The sequence below is a fragment of the Panthera onca genome, chromosome D2, assembly GCF_046562875.1.
Source record: "Panthera onca isolate mPanOnc1 chromosome D2, mPanOnc1 haplotype 2, whole genome shotgun sequence".
Classification (NCBI taxonomy): Eukaryota; Metazoa; Chordata; class Mammalia; order Carnivora; family Felidae; genus Panthera; species Panthera onca.
Genome location: NC_138349.1, coordinates 19,281,399 through 19,294,307, shown reverse-complemented (window position 1 = coordinate 19,294,307; position 12,909 = coordinate 19,281,399).

Sequence of the window (12,909 nt, the reverse complement as noted above, 5' to 3'; positions counted from 1 at the left end):
TCTAGTAAGTTGATATGTTACTTGGTGAGTTACTTGTGGATCAGTGTGGTGTTAACAAGGTTTGCTTTTAAGCTTTCTTTTTTTTAATATATGAAATTTATTGTCAAATTGGTTTCCATACAACACCCAGTGCTCATCCCAAAAGATGCCCTCTTCAATGCCCATCACCTACACTTCCCTCCCTCCCACGCCCCCCATCAACCCTCAGTTTTTTCTCAGTTTTTAAGAGTCTCTTATGCTTTGGCTCTCTCCCACTCTAACCTCATTTTTTTTTCCTTCCCCTCCCCCATGGGTTTCTGTTACGTTTCTCAGGATCCACCTAAGAGTGAAAGCATATGGTATCTGTCTTTCTCTGTGTGGCTTATTTCACATAGCACCACACTCTCCAGTTCCATCCACGTTGCTACAAAAGGCCATATTTCATTCTTTCTCATTGCCACGTAGTACTCCATTGTGTATATAAACCACAATTTCTTTATCCATTCATCAGTTGATGGACATTTAGGCTTTTCCCACAATTTGGTTAAGCTTTCTTGAGGTAGGTCCTGAGCAGCCTTTAGGGTAATTTAACCTCACTACTAAGGTGTAATAAAGGATGTCTGGTCTGTGCCGTCACACTTAATGGTTAAAGGCTGAATACATCCTCTCAGAATTTGGGAGTCAAAAGAGTGTCCCCTCTCTCCATATCTATTCAGCATCATTCTAGAGGTCCTAGTCAGTAACACACAAAAGAGTGAAGTCATACATATTGGAAAGGAAAAAGTAAAACTGCTTTTTCCTTCCAAGATTGTCAGTGTAGAAAATGCATTTTGCCACTCCCCACCCCTGGGAACAAAATAAATAAGTAAACAAACAAATAAATAAGAAACACTATTAGAACTAGTGAGTTTAGCAAGGTCACAAAATCAGCATATAAAATCAACTATGTATATATTCTAACAATGAACGACTGGGTATTACAATTTAAAAAACGGCAACATTTGCAAATCGTCAAAAACATGAGCTACTTAGAGAAAAAATTTGTAACAATGTGTAAAAGTTGTTTGCTGAGAAGTATAAACTATTACTGACAAAAATTAAAGGTGACCTAAAAAAATAGGGAAATACCCCATATTTGTGTGCTGGAAATGTCAATGTTGTTAAGATGTCATCCTTACTAAATTGATACACAGATTTGACATAATCACAATCCAAATATCAGCAGAATTTTTTTCTATGTAGAAATTTAACAGGCTGATTCTGAAATAAATGGAAACTCAAAGGACTTAGAATAGAGAACATAATTTTTAAAATCAACAAAGTTGCAAGACGTATATTACCTGATTGTAAGACTTACGTAAAGCTACCGTAATGAGGTTAGTGTGGAATTAACAGATAAGTAGACATACAGATCATGGAACAGAGAGGAGAATCCAGTTATTGACCCCCAATAATAAATCAAAAGTGCCAAGGTTTATTCAGTAAGAGAAATAACAGTCTCTCAACAAATCGTGTTGAAATAATTGGATATTCATATGGAAAAAAAGAGCATCAACCCTTATCTCACATCATATACAAAGTTGAGTACAAACTGTATTATAAATCTAGTAGTAAAAGCTAAAAATCAGAACATTTTAATTTTTTTAAGGTTTATTTTTGAGAGAGAGAGAGGAAGAGAGAGAGAGAGAGAGACAGAGAGACAGAGAGAGACAGAGATCGTGACTGGGAGAGGGGCAGAGAGAGAGGGAGACACAGAATCCGAAGCAGGCTCCAGGCTCTGAGCTCTCAGCACAGAGCCCAACGTGGGGCTTGAACCCGAGAGCTGTGAGATCATGATCCGAGCAGAAGTTGGACACTCAACCAACTGAGCCACCCAGGTGCCCCTAAAAATCAGAAGATTTAAGAAGAAAATCTTTATTGCTTTGGATTAGGCAAAGATTTCTTACATATGATATGAGAACCAAGGGTGCAATGATAAATTTTATTTCATCAAAACTAAAAACTCATGATTTTTGAGAAAATTGTTTATTAAATGAAAATTCAAGTCACAGACTGGGAGAAAGTATTTACAAAACGTCTAAGAAAGTGCTTGTACACAGAATATGTAAAGAACTTTTCCAACTCACTAATAAAAAGAAAAACATCTCTATCACAATGGGACAAATATTTGAACAGACTTGTCCTGCAAAGAGTATATATGAACATCCAATAAGCAGGTGGAAAGATACTCAACACCATTAGTCATTGAAGAGAAAGGCAAGTTATATCCATGCTGAAGTACTCATACGCAGTCACCAGGAAGGCTACAATTTAAAAAGACTGACAATACAAAATGTTGGCTGTAATTTGGAACAAATGAACTTCCATATATTGCTGGTGCTTTTACAAAATGGTACAGCCACCTTGGGAAAGAGTTTGGTAGTTTTTTATACAGTTAAACATACCCATTTATCATATGGTCTGACAATCCCATGCCTATGTATTTACCCAAGAAGTAACAACACATGCTCACACAAAAACTCAGATGCTCATAGCAGCCTTGTTCGTAATCACAAAAATCTAGAAAAACAACATATCCATCAATAGGTGAACAGATATATAGATTGTGGTATATCCAGTATAGTAAAATAATGTTTAGCTTTAAAGTAGAACAAACTATTTATATATTCAACAACAGAAATGTTTTGTAGATGTATAATTCTAAGTGAAAAAATCCAGACAAAAATACTACATGTTTCATGATTATGTGAATGTCTATAAAAGGCAAAACTATGGCAAGAAAAAGCCGATGAGTGGTTACCTAGGGCCATGGGTTGACAGAGAGAATTGGCTGTAGATGGTTATGAAAGCTTCTTGTGGTGAAGGAATTGTTCTTGAACTCGATCATGGTGCTGGTTTCACAACTCTAGTCAACTGTCAAAACTATACATTTATAATTGTGAATTTTAAGTAAAATACTTCAGCAAAGCTGATGAACAATAATCACTGAAGCCTAAGTGCTGTCTGGCTTGCGTCCTCTCTTGGCAGTATTAACTCTTGACCCTTCCTTATCTCAGTTCCTTTAAAGAAATGTTATAGTTTTGTTCCAAGTCTCGGGCTTACATTCATGGAGACCTCCTTGGTGCATAGAACGAGTTATTTAAGAGCATATGATTCTGGACAAAGGGGGGCGAGGAGGGGGTTGGGAACTGTGAGAACAAAGCCTGGAGTGAATTTAAGAATATTCTCATACATTTTTTGAAAAGTTTATTTATTTTGAGAGAGAGAGCAAGTGGGGAAGGAGCAGAGAGAGAGAGAGAGAGAGAGAGAGAGAATCCCAAGCAGGCTGTCTGCACCACCAATGCTGCAGAGCCTGATGTGGGGCTCAAACTCATGAATGGTGAGACCATGACCTGAACTGAAGTCAGACACTCAACCAACTGAGCCACCCAGGCGCCCCTCATACATTTTTTAATGTGTGTTAAAATCAAATGATAGCAACTGTACACTACAGAGCATATCAACGAAATTTTATGTGTCCTGAATGGCTAATTACTTTCTCTTTTTTATCACTTGCTTATTAGGAATGTTTCAAAATTTTCTTCTCTTACAATTTTGACAAGATATTTATATATTTATTTTGCTCTGTGACAGAAACATCCATGTGATGCAATTTTTAGGAGTCTGGTTCTCCCTGTGAAAGTCCAATGCTTTTGGTTTTTATGATTTGGGCTCACTAATTCCTACCTCTGAGAAGCTCCTCCTGGGGTTCACCAAGGGTCCATGAGGGACTGAGTGATGTGGATTCTTGAGACAAAAAATTTTGGTTATTTGTCTCGGCTATATTTTTTTAGTTGTTCCCTAAACTCAAGGTTGTTTTACCTTAGTTTATCCCATTCATTTATTCACCCATACATTCATTCTTCAAAAAAATTTCAAGTGCCTATCATATGTGAGGCATTGAGCTGGGACTATCATGGAGACCGAACCAATGAGGACCCTGCCTTCATGGAGGTCACGTTGTGAGAGGGAAAGGAGACCTTAAACAGCTCCTTTTGCAATTTATGAAATGTGGCAAGAAGAACAAAACAGAAGCACAAGGTGATGTGAGATCACACCACAAGAAGCAGATCAAGTCTGGGGGTGCCACGGGAGTCAGAGATGGGACATGGGAGTTGGGATACAAAATGGAAGAAAGGACATTTAGGAGGATTCCAGGCAGAAGGAACAGAGTGTTCAAGGGCCTGGAGGCTGGTGGGAACCTGGTAGATGGGAAAGGCTGAGAGAAGGCTAGTGGAGGGGAGCTGACAGCTGGGGGGAGGGGCTGCAGGGGCTGTATTGCGTGGTCCAGCCTCGTAGCCTGTATCACGGCACCCTGCTTTTGCACCAAAGCAGCGGAAGTCCTTGAAGGATTTTATTCTGGAGCGGTTGTGGGTTCAGGTTCGCCCTTTAGAGATATACATTGTTTACTATTTGGGAAAAAGACCAGAGAGAGGAATGGATGGAAACAGGGAACTAGTCATTAGGCAGTTCACTTAATCAACCAAACCTCAGTATTTTGTTTGCTCGTTGGTTTTATTTTCAGAGTGAAAATGCATCTGGTGCACTGGTCATCTGCTCAGACTCCCTTGCAGAGAAGGATGGCATGTGACCCAGACCTGACCAACAAGACATATGCTGAAATCTGCTGAGGATTTCTGGTCAGGTTTTGGCTCTCCCGGGGTGGACGCCACCTGTTCCTTCTTTTGCCGCTCTTCTTTCTGCATGGAATGTGGACCCAGGACTTTGAGGGTACTTGGGCCGTTGATGACTTTGTAGATGCTGTCCCCGCTACATAGCTAACCTCTAGAGTCTCTGGTGACTGAGAAATAGAGACTCTGTTTGGTTAAGCCCCACCGTTGGGTCTGTGTGGCAAGCAGCCAAATGTAGGTCAAGTGTAAGTTAAAGTAGTTTAGGTGACACCAAATGGTAGCTCAGAGCAAGCAGTGTGGCAGCCATAGAAATGGGGAGAAGCAGAGACACTCGAGAGCTGTGTAGGAGGCAGAATTCCTGGGACAGCTGCACGGGAAGAGCTTTGCCAGCCACCTTCCCTCAGAGAGACTGCTGATTGACGGCCTGGCCTCACTCTCCCCACCCTGGTTCATTTCTCTCCAGTCCTGATTGCCCAAACCTCCACATCTGCTGCACTTCATTGGCTTTGGCTTTCCCCAGACCCAAAGTCCCTCTTTTTCTCAATATTGCCATAGCGGATCAGTATCTAAGTAGCTCCACAGTGGTAAATATTTGGGGTGTCAGACAGGCTCAGGTTCGAATCATTTTCACGTTACTCACATAGTAGGTGAATAACTTTGGACACATCTCATAAACTCTGAGATATTGGTTTCTCCTTGTAGAAAGGAGCTCAGGGTACTTAACTTGCAGGGTTATATGCACTGAAGGAGATGGTGACATTTGTTGCGATGCCCAGGCACACCCAGATTTATTAAATCACGTTCTCTGGTGGTGGGATCCAGGCATGGGTATTTTGTGTGTGTGTGTGTGTGTGTGTGTGTGTGTATGTTTTAATGTTTATTTTTGAGAGAAAAAGCACAAGTAGAGGAGGGGCAGAGAGAGAGAGGGACAGAGGATCTGAAGCGGCTCTGTGCAGACAGCAAGTCTGAAGTGGGGCTCAAACCCACGGACCGTGAGATCATGACGTGAACCGAAGTCAGATGCTCAACCTACTCAGCCACTCAGGTATCCCTGGGCGTTGGTGTTCTTGCCCCCAGGTAATTCCCACGTGCAGCCCAGATTGAGACCTACTAATTGATGGGGGTTTACTCCATGACAGATTCTGTTAAGCATTATTATACATATTATTATTACTCATTAAATCTTTTTAGAGAGTGAGCAAGCAAAAGCAGGGGCAGAGAGAGGGTGGGAGAGAGAGTGCAGAGCCCGATGTGGGGCTTGAACCCGTGAACTGAGAGATCATGACCTGAGCCAAAACCAAGAGCTGGATGCTTCACCGACTGAACTACCCAGGCACCCCAAGAGAGAGACAATCTTAAAATTTTTTTTAATGTTTTATTTTTGAGAGAGAGAGAGACAGAATGTGAGCAGGGGAGGGGCAAAGAGAGAGAGACCCAGAATCTGAAGCAGGCTCCAAGCTCTGAGCTGTCAGCATAGAGCCTGACATAGAACTCAAACTCATGGACTGTGAGATTATGACGTGAGCTGAAGTTGGATGGTCAACTGACTGAGCTCCCCAGCAACTGAAAGAGAGAGAGAGAGAGAGAGAGAGAGAGAGAATCTTAAGCAGCCTCGATGCTCATCATGGGCCTAATGCAGGGCTCGATCCCACGACCCTGTGAGCATGACCTGAGCTGAAATCAAGGGTTGGATGCTCAACCGACTGAGCCACCCTGGTGCCCCTATCATTACTCATTTTTGACCGGCCATTCATATAGCCTGAAACCAAAATGCTGCAAAAATATTCACAAGTGAACTATCATGTGTTCTATCTTCCTCTGCCCGGAAAGAAACCAGAAGGTTCCCACTCTTCTTTTGGTTTCAACCATCACAGGGATTTTTGCCTTCATTTGTCCCTTCTTCTGTTTGTATGCAGATCTGTTGGAGCAACTCTCACAGAGCCAGTTGTCTTGAGTTAGTTGCCAGGGAAACCTCAAGGTGAGCGAGGAAGCTGTGAGATCCACGGAGTTGGCCCAGGCTGAGGACACGGCTGCCGGTGTCCTTGGGAGCTGTTCTGGCATCCCTCTAACCTCCTTCGCCTCTCCCAGAGCCTGTGGAGAGCTTCCACGGTGGTTCCCACAATTATATGGGCCTCCTGGGGACTTTCCTCACTCAAAGCCAAAACTCAAGGCACGCTCCACCCAGAAGCAAACCAACAGTGGCATCAACTAACCGCAGCCCTGACCTTTGGGGTTCCTGTGTGGCCTCCCTCTTGGCCATCACGTTCCTAGTGCAAATATTTTCTTAGCTGCAGGCCCAGAGACTGACCTTTCCCATATCACAGGACATCTTCATCAAAGAGATGAGACCAGAGATTTGGATGTTTGAAATTGATGGAAATGAGAAAGGAGGGGGTGTTGACTTGTTTCCTTTTTGCCAGGGCCTGTTTTGTTTTATGTTTTTTCATAAGAGAAACACTTCTGACTTACCCGAATGATGCTCAGCCTCTTCACGTGGCTTTCCTGAACGTTCTTGGCAGTGGTCCTCTTGTTTGCAGAAACACTAGTCAGTGGAGGCCACAGATGTGAGGTCTGGGGCCATTAGCATCAGAATTACCGGACCTGGGGGGAGGCTTCTTAAAAATGCAGACTCTTGAGAACCCCTCTAGACTTAGAGACACAGAACTTCTGTAGTGGTGCTCAAAGTCTGAATTTTTAATAGCACCCTGAGTGAGGCTGAAGTGCAATAAAGCTGGAGAACCATTGGTTTTAAACTCAATATTCTTACCTGAATGTGAATTTTTAGCACTTGGGTTTATATCGTCTCCCATCATTTGCCCTTTGGAGAAAAGTTTTCCATGCACGAAGGCAATACGTACATAAGGTTCTTGAGGACTTGTAACCCCCACTGCACCCAGGTCAGCACCAACCCACGGAAGATGCCTACTTGGTGTAAGCATTGATTATAGTTGCAGCCCAGAAAAAGAACACAATCAGTGCCAATTTCCGTTTGATGGCCTAGTGCTTGGAAAGTGCTGGGCTGAGGCCAGGTCAAGAGAATGGCACACTCTAATGATGCCAGGAACAAAGTTTCCTTTTTAAAGGAGATTTTTTAAAAAAAACAGATTAAGGACAGCAGGTATATTGGACCTGGGGCCGCAGCCAAGATTTATCTTTAGCCTTGTTTTAGCTGAAATGCTTGAATTACTTCTCATAATTTCTGATACGTTTTAAAAAATGGATTGCGATAAGGGTCTCTCTTTCTTTGTCCATTTTTTTTTTTTTATGGTTGCCTTCGAATTCAAATTACTCCGAATAAAAATAGCTTCAGTCACCCTGTGATGGAAAATGAAATCTCGTTGCTCAGCAGATTTTCTTAGTATTAGTGACTACTGACCATGATAAGTTGCAGTGAATCATCAAGGCTAAGTTCTAGTTCTGGACTTGTCAGCTAGATCAACATGGGTTGAGTTAATGCAGTGGAGAATGGTGTTGCATAGCTGTTGTGAACGGCTGCCTGCTTCATTCACCTGATTCTGCTCCGGGATTGCCTGGGGTGAAAGGGGCTGAGGGCTTCGTTTTCCCTGAATCTTCACCTGGGTTGTGCACGTTGCCTTTCCTTGCCAGCTGTAAGCCCTGTAGCCGGGTCCCTTGAAGGTTGAGCCCTGCCTCTGGAAAATCTGTTTATTCTCTCTGAGCCTCTGTTTTTCTAGATGGAGCCCATCTCAGAAGATTTCCATACGGTCTTCCTGAGTGTGGCTTCTTTCATTAGCATAAATATGCATCTGAAATTCATCTGTGTCGTATGTAAAAAGTTTGTCCCTTTTTACTGCCGAGTAGTATTCTATGGTAAGGATGTAATAAAGTTTGTTTTTCCACATACCGGTTGAGAATACCGGATTGTTTCCATTTTGTTGTTGTTGTTGTTGTTAAATATTTGCCATAAATATTCTTGTGTTTATTTTTGTGTGAACTTCGTTTTCACTGGACAGCAGGATTCTCAAGGAACATTTGTGAAGATGATTTCATGATGGAGAGGGTCTTTGTTGACTGGTTCTCCCATTAGCCTAAGTCTAAGAGTGGGGCGGCAGCAGGACCACTGGGAGAGCTCGATATGTGGCGTTTCTACAGTCCTAGGAATATACCGATCGGCATTTGGTGTGAGTACTTCGCTAAGAAAGGCCGTGATGGGGTTCCTTGCTCAGTAGTGTTTTTGAGCATGCCACTACCCTCTCTCTCTCTGTGTTTAGAGGGAGTTCTGGTTCACATGGAAAGTGATGTCAGTGCCCTGCTGACTCTTTCTTAGGTGTAATGTGCTTACCTTATATTCCCTTTGAGTCTCGTTAAACTCCTGCATCCTGGGTCCACTTGAATTCTGTGCCCACGGGGCACTGAGATGCTATATGCAGATGGCAAGGAAGGGCAGGCACGCAGGTTGTGTGCACATCATTCTCATGCTCCCTGGTCCCCATGGATGGAAGAAACTGCATATTTCCAACTGTAGAGATCGTAAATGCGGAGATGTGGCTTCTGTGGCTGTTTGCCGTCTCTGCAAAGGCACTGTGCTGGAGACCTGCTTCTGCTCTGTCTTTGCACTTCTTTATGTGTTCTTGTTCTTTGAGCAAGTCATTTGCCTCTTTGAACTTCAGTTTCCTTATCTATAAAATGTGGGGAAAGAGTGTATATTCTACCCACTTCCCATATTAGAAGCTATAATATGTTGTATAAATATAAAACATTATTACTCCTGTTATTTAACATTTTGTATGATATTAGTTTAGTGTTTTTTTGCTTTTGTTTTGTTTTGTTTTTGTTTGTTTGTTTGTTTGTTTTTTTGAGAGGCAGAGGGAGAGAGAGAGGGGGAGAATCTTAAGCAGACTCCATGCTCAGCCCAGAGCCTGACATGGGGCTCAATCTTAAGATCACAAGATCATGATCTGAGAGATTAAGAGTCAGACACCTGACTGAGCCATGCAGGCGCTCCAGTTTAGTGTTTTATTTGCTCAAGAACGATAGCTTCTCCCTGGCTCTGCCATTTTTAAAAAATGGACTAGAGAAAATATATCCAAAGGAGTGAATTTCTAATTGTGAAACTTCTAGTGCTTTGGTCCTAGGACAGTCTGGCTATCTGAGATTAAGAAGAACTTCTTGGAATCTCTAAAAGAGCATAATTTAGGCAGTTGAGTATTTTGCTTGCGTCTCAGGCTGCCTCTGAATCACACGCCTGGAGGCTCACTTCAGGCCTGTGGGTGGCTTAGAGATTTGTTTTAGAAACAAGGTTTATGTGTCGATTGCACTTCCTCTGTGGTTCTCTCATTGTCTATTTCTGACAATATTTGCATGAGGCCAGAGATTTGATTTCAAGAACATCTGTTCTCACAATTCATTTCCCACCTGAATCAATGTTCTTCTCCTGGACTGAAAAGGCTTCTCTGCTCAGCAATATTTGGGGTACAGGTGACAGGGAAAGGGCAGAGGCATGGTGGGGACATTTATGAATCCAAACAACTTCGTAGGGCACCCAGCCTCAGAGGAAAATGAGTGTGGAAGCCTTGGGGGATTAGTGTGGTTTAGCCTGATTTTTCAAATGGGCACTTCACTCTTTCAAATGTCAGGACTTAAAATAATTGAGCCTCTTTGGTTAGAAATCTTTCTGAAATGTGAAGCTCTTCCTAACTACCCAGATCAGAGGGTGTGGAATTTATTGAGCACCTGTTGCACGCCAGGTTTTGTTTTTCCTTCTCCAACTGGAAAACACAGAGGCTGATACTAAACATTAACGCTTGTACTCTAGTATACCATCATGATATCTTTGGGTTCATAAAGGCCCAGGAGCTCTAGTCTTGTACTAAATGTCCTCAAGGTCCATTGCTAGAGGAATAGGTCACGGAGAAGTGGCTGGAAAAGGAGCACCGTGGCTGGGCTAGTGAGCCAGGGTGTGTGTGATGCGGGCTGGGTTACAGACAGGTGGGCTCCCTGTCCTGGACTGAAAGCCTCCCAGTCATAGGAAATCACTGTGGTTTTTAAGTGCCAGCATGAGTGATCAGATTTACACTTTGAAAGGCCTCTCCGACTGCAGGTGAGGGATGAGATAGAAGAGTACAGAGGAGGGTCCCATCTGTGGTGGTCCAGGAGGGATGCCTGGACACCCTTGTGACCTTGCATCCGCCCTGTCTGGATTTCCGAATTGTTCTGTTTGCTCTCTGGCTCCTGACTGGTGCCAGTGTCCTGCCGTGCTGAGTTCTCACATCTTTAAGTCAGACTCTATTCCTCATGTACTTCCCCACAGAAACTCTTCTATCTTTATTGGGCTCCTTCCCTCGTCTGCCTTGAGTCTGGCTCAGGAGTTGACAACCCTGCCTTCTTAGTGGATTATCATTGCCTTGAGGGCCAGGCACGGTCTCACTCATCTTTGTTTTTCCCGCAGAAGCCAGCTTGCATGTGTAGGCGTGTTAGATTACACATTGTTCTACAAATGTCAAGTTGCATTTGCAAATATAGGAGTTGGGGCACCTGGGTGGCTCCATCAGTGAAGTGTTGAACTCTTGATTTCAGCTCAGGTCATGATCTTGCTGGTCGTGAGATCGAGCCCCATGTCCAGCCCTGTGTGGATCGTGCGGAGCCTTCATGGGATTCTCTTCCCTCACCCCTGCCCCTCCTCATTCACATGCTCTCTCTCTCTCTCTCTCTCAAAATAAATAAATAAACATTAAAAAAAAAAAGAAAATACAGGAGTCACTGGGTAAATGTGCTGCTGACTGAATGAAAGACTGACAAATGAAAGGGTGGACTTCGCGAGGGAATTTGTAGGAGCTGGTTCTTGGTAAAATAAGCCAGATCCTCAAAGTTAGAATTGTGTGTACACGCATAGTAAATTGTCCAGATGTAAATTCCTTGTGCTCAGGTATTTGGGGTTTGTAATTTCCATTTTTTTGGCTGCCCTGAAGCATTTTTGGTTTACTTCTTGGTTCTTAGCTATGTGCTTGGTGGACGAAACAGTTCGAGAACTGAATGTATCTATTTTGAAGGTAGCCTGGTGAGATTTTGAAAGACACCTATTATTAGGTTATTCCCAGGACTGTTCTTGCATGCTGAGTTAACAAAGGCAGTCACCTGCATGAGGTAGTTTCAGGGACATCTGGAAGGATCCCTGTGTTTTCCCTAAAATAATCCTTCCATCTATTTCATTAATGCCTTTTTTAGTGGGGTCTAAAGTTTCAAAGGCATGGCCTCATGTTGTTCCTGGAAGAGGTCACACTGCACCTCAAATGTTTCCCACCGAGGTACGAATGATAGACAGCAAATCATTTCTCGAGAGAATCATGTCCCACCTGTGGGCGGGAGAACCTAAGGGAAGGAAGAGGACGTTGGGGAGTGGGGATAAGCTCCTCAGGTGGTTCGTCCTTCTCGGCTCCCCAGTTTGAAGAGTCTAGGTCAGGGGTCAGTTCACGTTTTCTATAAAGGGCAAAACAGTGAATATTTTAGGCTTTGTGGACCATACGGCGTCTGTCACAACTACTTAGTGTGTGAAAGCAGCCATAGACAATACATAAGTGAATGGGCGTGGATGTGTTCCAGTAGAACTATTTACAACAACAGGTTGTAGGCTAAGTTTGGCCTGCCAGCCATAGTTTGTTGACCCCGGTTGAGATTATTCTTGACATGAACAAACAAACAAACAAAACCCCCACGCTGACATCATATCTCACGCGTTAACACACAAAAGGTTTATATTGCATGTCTAGTGTAGGTCAAAAGAATGGCTCTGCTCTCATGGTCACTCAGGGACTCGGGCTGATGGTGGCTTCCTCTCAACAGAGTTTCTACAATCAATCACTTTGGCAAGGAGAAGAGAGATGGTTGAACTGCACATGGCCCTTGAGGTTGCCACCTGGAAGAGACACGTGTCACTTCTACTCACCGTTCCCTGGGCAATGCAAGACACATGGTCACAGGTAATTCCAAAGGGATAGGGAAGTGTAATCTTATTCGCACAGAGGGAGGACTAGAATTCTGGGGTGGGTGCTTTGCACTAACGAGCACACAGATGGGGAGGCCAGAGTTAAAAAGATACCCTATCTCTTCTTGCTTCCTGCCTTTCATTCCACATCCTCAAGTCAGCCCATCTCCAATAGGCCTGGCCTATGTAACACTCCCGGTGCCTTCAGGACACTTGGGATGGAGCCCCGACTTGGACCCTACCTCCTTCCTGTTGCCAGAACCCGTTGGAATTAGAGGGTGAGTTACCCCACAGATGAATGGGCCCACCTGTTTAAATCTT